Source organism: Ochlerotatus camptorhynchus, unplaced genomic scaffold, assembly GCF_037179485.1.
Source record: "Ochlerotatus camptorhynchus isolate MF236.1 unplaced genomic scaffold, CSIRO-AGI_Acam_v1.1 ptg000035l, whole genome shotgun sequence".
Classification (NCBI taxonomy): Eukaryota; Metazoa; Arthropoda; class Insecta; order Diptera; family Culicidae; genus Ochlerotatus; species Ochlerotatus camptorhynchus.
The window spans coordinates 699328-709413 of record NW_027040526.1 but is presented as its reverse complement, the minus strand read 5'-3'; the positions used below and the strand labels follow the sequence as shown (position 1 = coordinate 709413).

Sequence of the window (10086 nt, the reverse complement as noted above, 5' to 3'; positions counted from 1 at the left end):
GAGTGAAGATCAGAGGCAACAAGTCGTAACGTAAGATAGAATTTATGCGCTAGTAGAATAACATTATGTTGTCTCGAGAGTGCTGGTGCTTATGAGAGAAGGTGAGAGCAAGCAAAGAGCGAGAGAGTTGCGATCAGTACCAGGGGATCGCACGATCGTCGGCGGACCTTCAAACTGGCCAATTTCTGTTGAATGGATGCTGGTCCACAAGAGAAAGAGCTCATTCTGCGTTCGTTCGTGGTTGGCGTGAGGTTTTGAACTTGTTGCGCTCACTCAAGAAGAAAATAAAAGTGAACTTGAAGACAAACTGCGTGAGGCAAATATTGCTTCAAATCGGTGTGTTTGCGAGGGTTTTGTGTTTCTGCAATTTATTTTAGCTTTTTTTTTTCCTCACTCACCCATTAATCTACGTGGCTATAGCGGAACGTGCGCTGCCTGTGGTCGGTCTGTATGTAGTTGCCTACTTCCCAGAAGAAAATAAAAATCAATGTGAGTGTAAATTTTGAGGTTTCCTTCCCCTCTTCTCTGCGAGGTTTTATTGAGATAATTTGGCATGTGCAGACGAGTTCAATGTGAAGGTTTTCGGTCCTAACAATCCGGGGTTTGTTGTGGTAATGAAACAGTGATCTACAGGTGCGAGCGGGGTTTTACCCTGCTTCATCTCGCCAGGAAAAAAAAACCGAGCCAAGGCTGATTTAATTGAATTTTTCGAATTGTTTTCCCATCTGTTCGTGAATCGTTTCGTTAGAAAAGTGAACGTTTTGTGAATTTCCCAATTGCTTCGGAGTTTCTACACGTCAGTAGTCTACGTAGAATGTGCAACGAGCGACGTTGCGTTAGGTAATCCAGCCTATCGGGAGGAGTTTTCCGTGGTGAAATACGACTGTGGAACGTGGAACGGAAAGTGACAAACAAAAATCGAAACGGAAGGAAAAACTGAACACCGCGGAAAACCAGCGTGAAAGTGAGTCCCAACAGTAGCAGGCAGGCGACATAGAAAGGTGAATATTTAATTAGACGACAGTGTGGTTGTTGGTTTGTTTTGGCTTCTAGGCATTTATTTTTAAAACAACACCAAAAAGGCATTTGAGGAATTATTTTCTAGTGCTTTTCGGGAGACTGCACCCTGCTGTTGGCCCATCAGGTTGGTTGGATCTTTTGCCAGAGGCGGACGGATACACGTGCTTCGGTTGTCAACGATCCCAATGCTCATCGCGATGGGATGACGATCGGCCTTACAGAATTGATTTATTGCACTTGTGGCGGGGTGTGGAAACGGAACTAACAACATGGATTTGTTGTTGGGGGAACCGTTTTGAAATTAGATGCTGTTTTCGTAGAAAATTCTTCAACATCACATGTTGAATTGATTAATTGGAGACACGTTCCTATCTGTTTACTGAGATAGATACACGGCGACGACTTGATGCATACAAACATGCAACCAAATGAGACACATTGCATTGGAAAAATTTAGTATCGGAAATTAACGGATCATCTAGGAAGTGCTGAGACTTTCTTTAATACAATTGAAAATAATTTATTTAATAATTAATCTTTTAATAATTTAAAATAATACTGAGAAAACACAAATTGATGTGAGAATCGGTCCAGGTCAATATTGAACTGGTTTACACATTCATTTTTTGTTGGCTTAATGTTGAGTTGATTGATTTAATAAATCGATCATAACGTATTCCCAACAAAAATTTAATGTTGAATAAGAGCAGGCAAAAACAAGCTTCTTTAGCTAAAAATAGCTTATTCAGCTGTTGATCAACTCAAATTGTTTGTTGGGTTGAGCATAAGCATGACTATGAGCATGATTGACCCCAGTGGTTGTTACTCCACTATTACCAGATTACCTGTAATTACACAAAGAATCAACAGAAGATGCTTGGATGTAAAAAACTGGTGATCTCAAACATTAAAATAGGGTAAACCCACTAATAGTGGAGGTACGTTAGTGCAATGTGTTCCTATAGTGGCTTATGGAGTCTCCATAAGTCACTATAGGAACACATTGCACTATCGTACCTCCACTATTGGTGCGTTTACCTTAGTCAATTCCAGCGTCGGCCACGTCAGAATGCAGGTCAATTAAGGAGCGGGTAGGAATGTGTTGACGTGATACTCGCTTCGTTGATAGCCGAGAAATCTTCTGTACTTCCACGAAAAATTCACTGGGATGTTGGATAAAAGGGTTAAGCTTGCAGCAGGGATTGTTTTAGTAAACAATTCGCTGAATTATAGTGGTGTATTGATGTTAAGAATGAAAATGGCTAACAAACATTGAATAAAAAGGGGCCTGCGATTAAATCCATGATGTTCTGTTCACTAAGCAAAAACGGTCGCTCTATGGCCACCGAGCACCTCAGTTTACATAAGATCGCTTACCGTTTGATTTAGGCAAGGTTCGATGTTGGCCACACTAAATAGTCGGGTTTATTGCCAAAACCGAACGGGTACTGTATAATCAATAAAACGCGATAACGATGCTCCTCACACCCAAATAACCCGCTGCAACCAACGAGCTTTAGAACCTGGAGACATGAATCTACAAAAAAAAAATCTTTCAGCACATATGGCAATTCATCATTCAGCTGAGCCCCATGGGCATGGAGGTTGACGGTACTGAAGCAAAGGGTTATGTATAATTTCTTTATATTTGCAACGATGATGATTTCCTATAGTGACTCATATCACCTTCTTAATGCTTCAGTATGCCTCAAACGATTAATTCTTGGTTGTTAATAGAACTTCCTTGATGAAATCGGCTACTTCATGCAGACTGAGAAATTCTGATTATAGTATCAGATTTGTTCTGTATACAGAGGAACTGGGAGGGCTTTTTAGAAACTTCTCACCAATAAAGTAATGATCTTCTTATAAATTTTGCATATAATTTTATTAATATTTTATTTTATTTAAGCATAGTATTTTTCTTACAGTCAAATAGCATAAGCATACGATACAAGATATTTCATATTACCTGTTAGTTTTTGCGTAATATAATCTATATTTATTTCACTTGTAATTACCTTTCAAAGTTTTTTTTTCAAGTTTTTTTTTGTGATCTAAAAATTTTCTCAGTTTCGAAGCTAACGCATGTCCACAGGCCTAATAGGCAGAAAACGTGTATCATGAAGAATGTTTGCATGCAGGGTTGCTTCCACTCACTTGCTATAGATGAGTGATTTTCGGAGTTTTGAATTCGTTAGATGTTGTAATAGAGTGTTGTTGAATGCGGGAGAAGATTGGAGGGCGGGTGTTTGACGCATAGAGCCTGTCAATTTCACTTTCAGAGTGTTTTATGATTCGTGAGCGCTCGCAATTCGTAGAATCGTTGATTGTGACTGGATCTGGCGGGTTTTGTGTTCTGGACGCTTGCTTTTTGGCCTCTTCTTGTGTCTAACATGTGTAGAGTATCATTATAGCGTCTAATGGTTTTGAGATTCCTGGTTGCGTGAAATATATTTGTGAGACTATCTTTTTGAGATTTTAGTAGTCACGTTTTGTTTGTAGTTTATATTTTATTTCTTTCATGTAATCATCGTAAATAATAGTTTTTCAATAATAGATAGTTCATCCATATATTCTTATATATATGAGATGCTCGATGACCCTGGAGGGATCGATTTTGCTTACTGAGCAGAAAATCATGGATTTAACCCCAAGCTCTTCCACAGCACAATAAATCGCCACCATCATTTGTATATTTGATATTGAACATTAACCTCGGAACCTATTTGCATATCAAGCGAAAACGTAGTCCTGTATTATCGTTATGGTTCTGAGATGCTCGATGACCCTGGAATGATCGTTTTTGCTTACTGAGCAGAAAATCATGGGTTTAATCCCAAGCTCTCCGTCATGACTCTTAAAATTCATGATCACTAAACAAAATGAATATTTTCTTTCGATAGTCGGCTATAGAGAGATTAAATTAACAACAAATAAACAATACATACTTTTGGTTGCATCGCCAAGTTGAGGTAAATCCTAACCGAATACCCTACCCAACACTCCAACTCCGTAGCACTTATGAGGGTGTCGCTTAGTCGGTGGCCTTTCATTAAGTAAGTACTACATCAACATTTCCTTCCCTATCCCTAGTTATGGTAAAGATGGGCGTGGCCGGGAATAGCGACAGTCATGCTTCTGTTATTCTTGTTTAGATTGGAACCAATGTTTACTCCCCAGCATTATTCCTGAAAGTAGTCTAACTGAGAATTTCAGAAGAGACGTGAGTGTCGCTAGTATCCAATCTACGAAGTATATCATAACAACGCTAACGCTATATGGCAATTCATCATTCAGCTGAGTAATTCCAGGTCAAATACACAGCAAAAAAATAATTTTAATATCACATCAAAGTGGATGCACTGCAATCGTGTCGAAAATATGGTGTAATATTATTTTCCAAAAAGGACAAAATTATCATTATTACAGTGCATGAACTGATATTAGGGGCCTCATAGCCTAGTCAGTAAAGACACGGTATTACCAAGCTGGAAGCGGAGGGTTCGATTCCCGGTCAGGTCGATATCGATGGAACTAATTTAATTGTAAGTACCTCCAACGTATTTTTGTTTTGAATCGTGTAACACAGTGACATTATCCTACACAGCAAAAAATAAGTTTTAATATTACATCCAAGAGGATGCACTTCAATCATGTCGAAAATTTCACGTATATTTTATGACTACAAAAATAAACAAATGCAGTAAAAGCAGCGTAATGTCAGTTCATGCACTGTATTAATGATCATTTTGCCCTTTTTGGCAAGTAATATTACATCATATTTTTGACACGATTGAAGTGCATCTACTATGATGTTATATCAAAATTATTTTTTTGCTGTGTAACAACTTAATTTTCATCTTCACTATAGACTAAACAATCCTGAGCTTTTCGATTAGGGGCTGTTCACAAACTACATTGAATTTTTTTTTGAAAGTTGCAAGAATTTTTACCCTTTCTACCGCTGCATAGATATTCATAAATAAAAATATTAACAAATAAAGGACCATATACACTCGAACATGCCCACCCAACATTCCCCACGTGGTGTATGAACGGTCACTAACGATAAAATGAACTTGTTTTATTCCAGTTTCTTTTTAAATAAGTTCTGCCTGGTTATACAACACATCTCAGAAATGGTTGTTATGGTTTTTAACTAGATAATACTTATTATTTATAATTTTGCCAGTTAGGTTTTTGATATCCTGGATAATGAATAAACAAACAATATAGTTTAATAAAAAATCTATCAATGGGTTTATTGGTATTAGAAAGATAAATTCACACTTTAAGGGGATACGATTACATTTACAATTACTTCCGACGTCAAAAATCGAATCAGCATCCCAAAATTTTCTAAAAATGTGATTTTCAGCCAGCATCTGGAACAATGTTGGTTTTGTCCGACTTTGTAGTAGGGGAAATGCCGGCTTCGGCATGGCAGACTATTTTCGGCAACCCAATTTGAAACGCTAATTTCATTGGATGTTCTTAAGAAAACACTTCGCTGAATGCATTCAAACGATTCTTTAGGCTTTCAGCTTCAATTTGAATATATTTTTACCACTGAGAAAAAAGCAATCTAGCAGGGTTTTCTTGAAATGAAACACACGCACTCTAAAAGGCTGCTGATTTCGAGTTGCCGATGAAAGCAAAGCTGTTTAACACGCAGCTCAAATAGAACGGTTGCCGAATAAAAAGATGTTGCCCACAATAGTCGCTCTCACTAGAGAAGATTGGAGCTTTGTAAAAGCGTTTCAAAACAGTTTTTGACAATTATTTCGACTGAAATTGTTAGAGCAGCTGGCAGCAAAAGATTGTAAACAAACCAATACTGCATATGTGTGCGTTCCTGAGAGAAAAAGGCTATAAAAAGATGGTCGCTGCTTAGGTTGCCGAGAATACGTAAATTCCCCTACTTTGACTTTGGAGGGCTTTGTATGGAGGCCCGTCACTGAGTGGCGCGTTGCTGAAAAGAGCTGACATTTGACAACGTTGCTCTCTCTCCATGAGTTCTCTCTCATTACTATGAGAATGAAAGAGATCAGAAATCGTGAACTCTACACTAACATTTGTAAACGGTGGATTTCCAAAATCGCAATATCAAGAAAACTGCTTGTGAATATTGGTAACCATGAAATAAATACAATTTAACGAATTATATTTTTTACATTATTTCCACCCTCTGAACTGCCAGCACTGGTGATAAGCCGTGCAGATATACTATCGGAATTTCTTTGTCTGTTGTTACGCCTTGACTCTTCTGTCAATTATTTTGCGAAAGTGAAATGACGTCCGGAGATTTTAGCTCTTATTTTTGTTTGTTTTCTACACGTGAAATATACAAGGGATGCATTTCAAATGAAGCGGACGTGACTAAATACTACTGAATTAGTATGTTTAGCAAATAAGAACACTTTCATTCGTAGTGTCGGTGCAAGGCGAAACAATCAGATGCATCATAGAGTTGAAGATTGGAAATACGCCTTTTATAAGAAAACATTTTTGATAATTTGAAACAGTACACAAGGGGGAAAAATCGGCAATTATTACCCTTAATTGATTTTCTCAAACCGCAAACGGTCCCAACCAATAGAAGAGCACTTTTCTTATGTAAATAATGTCCAGGAAATCGATTACGTTAGGTCTTTCGTTTTACCCCAATTTTTCTATGATCTGTAAGTATAACCAAGCAGTTTCGTAACTAATCCTCACACACTCCTCATATCTTCGCTAATATTATGTAAAAATGGCAAAGGAATCGATTGCCGTCAATAGTTTTCAAATGTGGCACTGTTAAATTCCGCTTTGTCTCAATTTCCGTACATTTAGCATTGCACACTATTAATTTGATCCATTTCACGACATTGAAAAGGATATGATTTATGAACTTCAGCTCAATATACCATAAAATGATCAAGGATTTGATTGCAGTAGCTATTAATCACAGCCGAGTACGGTAAATGTCCGTTTTATCCCGTTTTCCGTATAAAGTATAAGATTTGATAAGAATTTCAACATTTTCTCAAAACGCAAACGATAAAATAGCACTTTTCGAATGCAAAAATGTCCACAGAATCGATTACAGTAGGTATAACAGACGGCAGACGGAATATACGGAGAATGCATGTTTCACCTCAATTTCACAACAAAATTTATGATTTGCTAAGAATTTATACATTGTATGGCCATTTTAACATAGGATTAGTGTAGATTTGATGAGTGTGTGTAGTTAAGTTACGAAAAATGATGGAGACTGTTTGGTTATACTAACAGATCATAGGGAAATTGGGGTAAACGGGAATTTTCCGTGCTCTTCCATGACCTAGCGCAATCTATTTCCTGGACATTTTTAGATAAGAAAAGTGCTCTTCTATTGGTTGGGAGCATTCGCGTTTTGAAAAAATAAATTTAGGGTAACAATTGTCGATTTTTTCCCACTGTGCAGTGTTTGGAAATATTTAAAAAATCAAATCTCAGCAAAATACAAGATTACGGTCGATTTTCGTAGATAAAAATAAACAATTAAACAACTACGGTTGATATTGCAAGGTGTGATATTGCTCATGCCATGAATTTTTAAACTACTGTGAGGATCGTAGTTGACAGGTATTTTTAATCAATCATAGTCTCAGTGAATGATCTGTAAAATTGCAATAAAACACAACAATATCCCATCATTACAAGGTAGTTATTACAACTTTTTGACTCGATAATTATCTTAAAATTAATGTATTTTGTAGTTTGCATCAGGTCTATTGATTATCTGTACCACCATGTCTGATATCTTGCTGCAAGTTTCGCAGAAGCGGGCATCGGTGAATAAAGCATATCATGCGTTTTAAGGATACTTTTTCCTTGGTCTATCCAAAGCTAAGCTTGCAATCATCTATAGGAAGCATAAGTCAACCAAATGGATTTCCACGTATCTACAGAACGGATTTTTTTTTCCAGAAAGGAATACGAACGCCACGTGAAAAAGTTTGATGCAGATAAGCGAACATTGCTGGTTGAATTTTATCGCTGCAAACCGATTCTTTCAGTGTTCACTCGGCTGTCGACAAAAGCAGGCCACTCTCGATTTGTGCCACGCGATTGTCTGTTTTCTCGGCAGCAATCATTGTGCGGTCCTCCTCATTGTTCTTCATCAGCAGTTCTTTCGGTCGATGCGTCGTCAACTTTGGAAAGCAACCGTTTCGTGATGAGTGTGTGAATGCTGACCACATTCTGCGTCCATTGTTGCAATGGACGCGCTCTGACCCTCGTTGGCGTAACCGCCATACAATGAAACTACTGGACGCGGCTCCAGTTCTGATGGAGGAGGCTTTTTGGATAGCGGAAGATAAAGTGTTTATTGTGTTGTACCTTTTGACTTTAGTTTTAAGATGTATTGTATAGTGACCAAGAATCATCGGCTCTGTAAAGTTAATTCGTTGGAGCCTTATCAAATAAACTAATAAACTAGAAAACCGACTCTTTATCAGGACGAAGCAGTGGTTATTTGAAGACACGTTCCGGATCGCAATTTTTGCATCATCAATTGGTCGAATCCTTTGCTAGGAAGGGCTTAGATGGAAAGCACTCGAGAGACGAGCTATTCTAATACGTAGCGAAGAGGTCGTTCGGTTTGCCTCAGAAATGAGTGAAATCAAATGGGATGATCAAAATTTAATCTGATGCATGAAGTTAGTTTTGGTAATAGGTCAATGCTTAGATCTAGAGAATACGGAGTAAGAGGTGAACGTTTGATTTGTAGGAATGAGTTTGTCAGAAAATCCAGAATGTCACTGTTATGCTTCATTGGACAAGAAGCGTTAACTGAAGCATTCTCGACAGAAGGGACATTTAACAGAGTAAAAATTTTCGAATGATGTAGAGAGTCTCCTGAAACTCCGCATTTACCTGCATCTTTTTCTGAGCTCTGACCCTATAACTCACGAACCGATACCAGCAGCCAACAGCCATACAAGCCACTAGGCAGCATAGATTGGGGGTAGCCACGATTTTCACCGGTTAAATTCAACACATAATCTACAATCACGGCCGGGTCATCATCACAATCCGAGATCAAGCGTTCTTCTCCTACTTGGCCATCTGCGGGATATTCCATCTCGTCATCGGGGTTGGAAAGACGCGACAGATTTTCTGTTTCCGGATTTTCCAAAACTTCCAAGCGACGCCGTTTTTGGTTTTTCTCCATACTGTGCAATTGAGGAAATCGTTTGATTAATTATTCCACAACTGATATTTGAAAACACCCACCTCTCGATGAATGTACACAATGTATGACAAGCGCGTAAGTGGAAAATAATCAAAACAAATCAAGAAAAACGATCGCCTATCCATCTACCCTCTTCAAAACTTTCTCTAGCATTTTCTCCCAACTCTGAAAATCGTTAACTTCACGTATGAAGTAACAAAACAATCTGATTGAACGTCTCTTCAATTAGTTTATTTTAGGCCGATAAAATGTTGTTTGATTTTAAATATCAAGTGTCAATCTCAACTGCAGGGTCCGTGTTTAGAGGCTTTCTCCTAACAAATTTAAAATTTTGATGGAGTTTAAATGACCCACGCCTTGTGTCATTCTATCAGAAAGAACGACAAAACAGTGCATAGTCACTTTTTAAATCCACGAGAAGCCGCAAGGCATAATAACTTAATAATAAGAAAACCGAAAATTACAAAATCATGGAAAGTTTCCATTGGAAACAATAGCTTTGCAATTTTTTGACAGCCCTGCAACAACTTTTTCTTCACATTAAAAAAAAAAGAATAATTTAAATGCAACAAAATACATTCATACATTCCCGAAAATCATCGTCACAAGTGTATTGTACTTTTTACTGTGCAATATTTGTCTTCCTTTGCCATTATCCTACAATCCTACCTAAATTTCAATCAGCTGCTTTGCACCTTTCTTCATCTCAAAATATAAGTAACACTGACATGCTGGCGATATCGTCCGTGCTGTAGCCGAGAAATAAGACCGATTCACATTTATTTTTAAAATTTGGGAAAAGCGAGAAAGTGAGAGGAATTTTGATTCCCGCCGTGGAA

The 10086-nt window shown here is 37.8% G+C and overlaps 1 long non-coding RNA gene across 1 annotated transcript in view; it reads left to right on the top strand.

Annotated features, from left to right (window-relative positions):
- Positions 1-224: 224 nt before the first annotated feature.
- Positions 225-10086, top strand: part of LOC135709602 (uncharacterized) — a 114303-nt gene continuing 104441 nt past the window's right edge. The window contains exons 1-2 of the long non-coding RNA XR_010518354.1: positions 225-336; positions 421-1001. This is a non-coding gene — a long non-coding RNA (uncharacterized LOC135709602). The remainder of the gene's footprint in view (positions 337-420; positions 1002-10086) is intronic.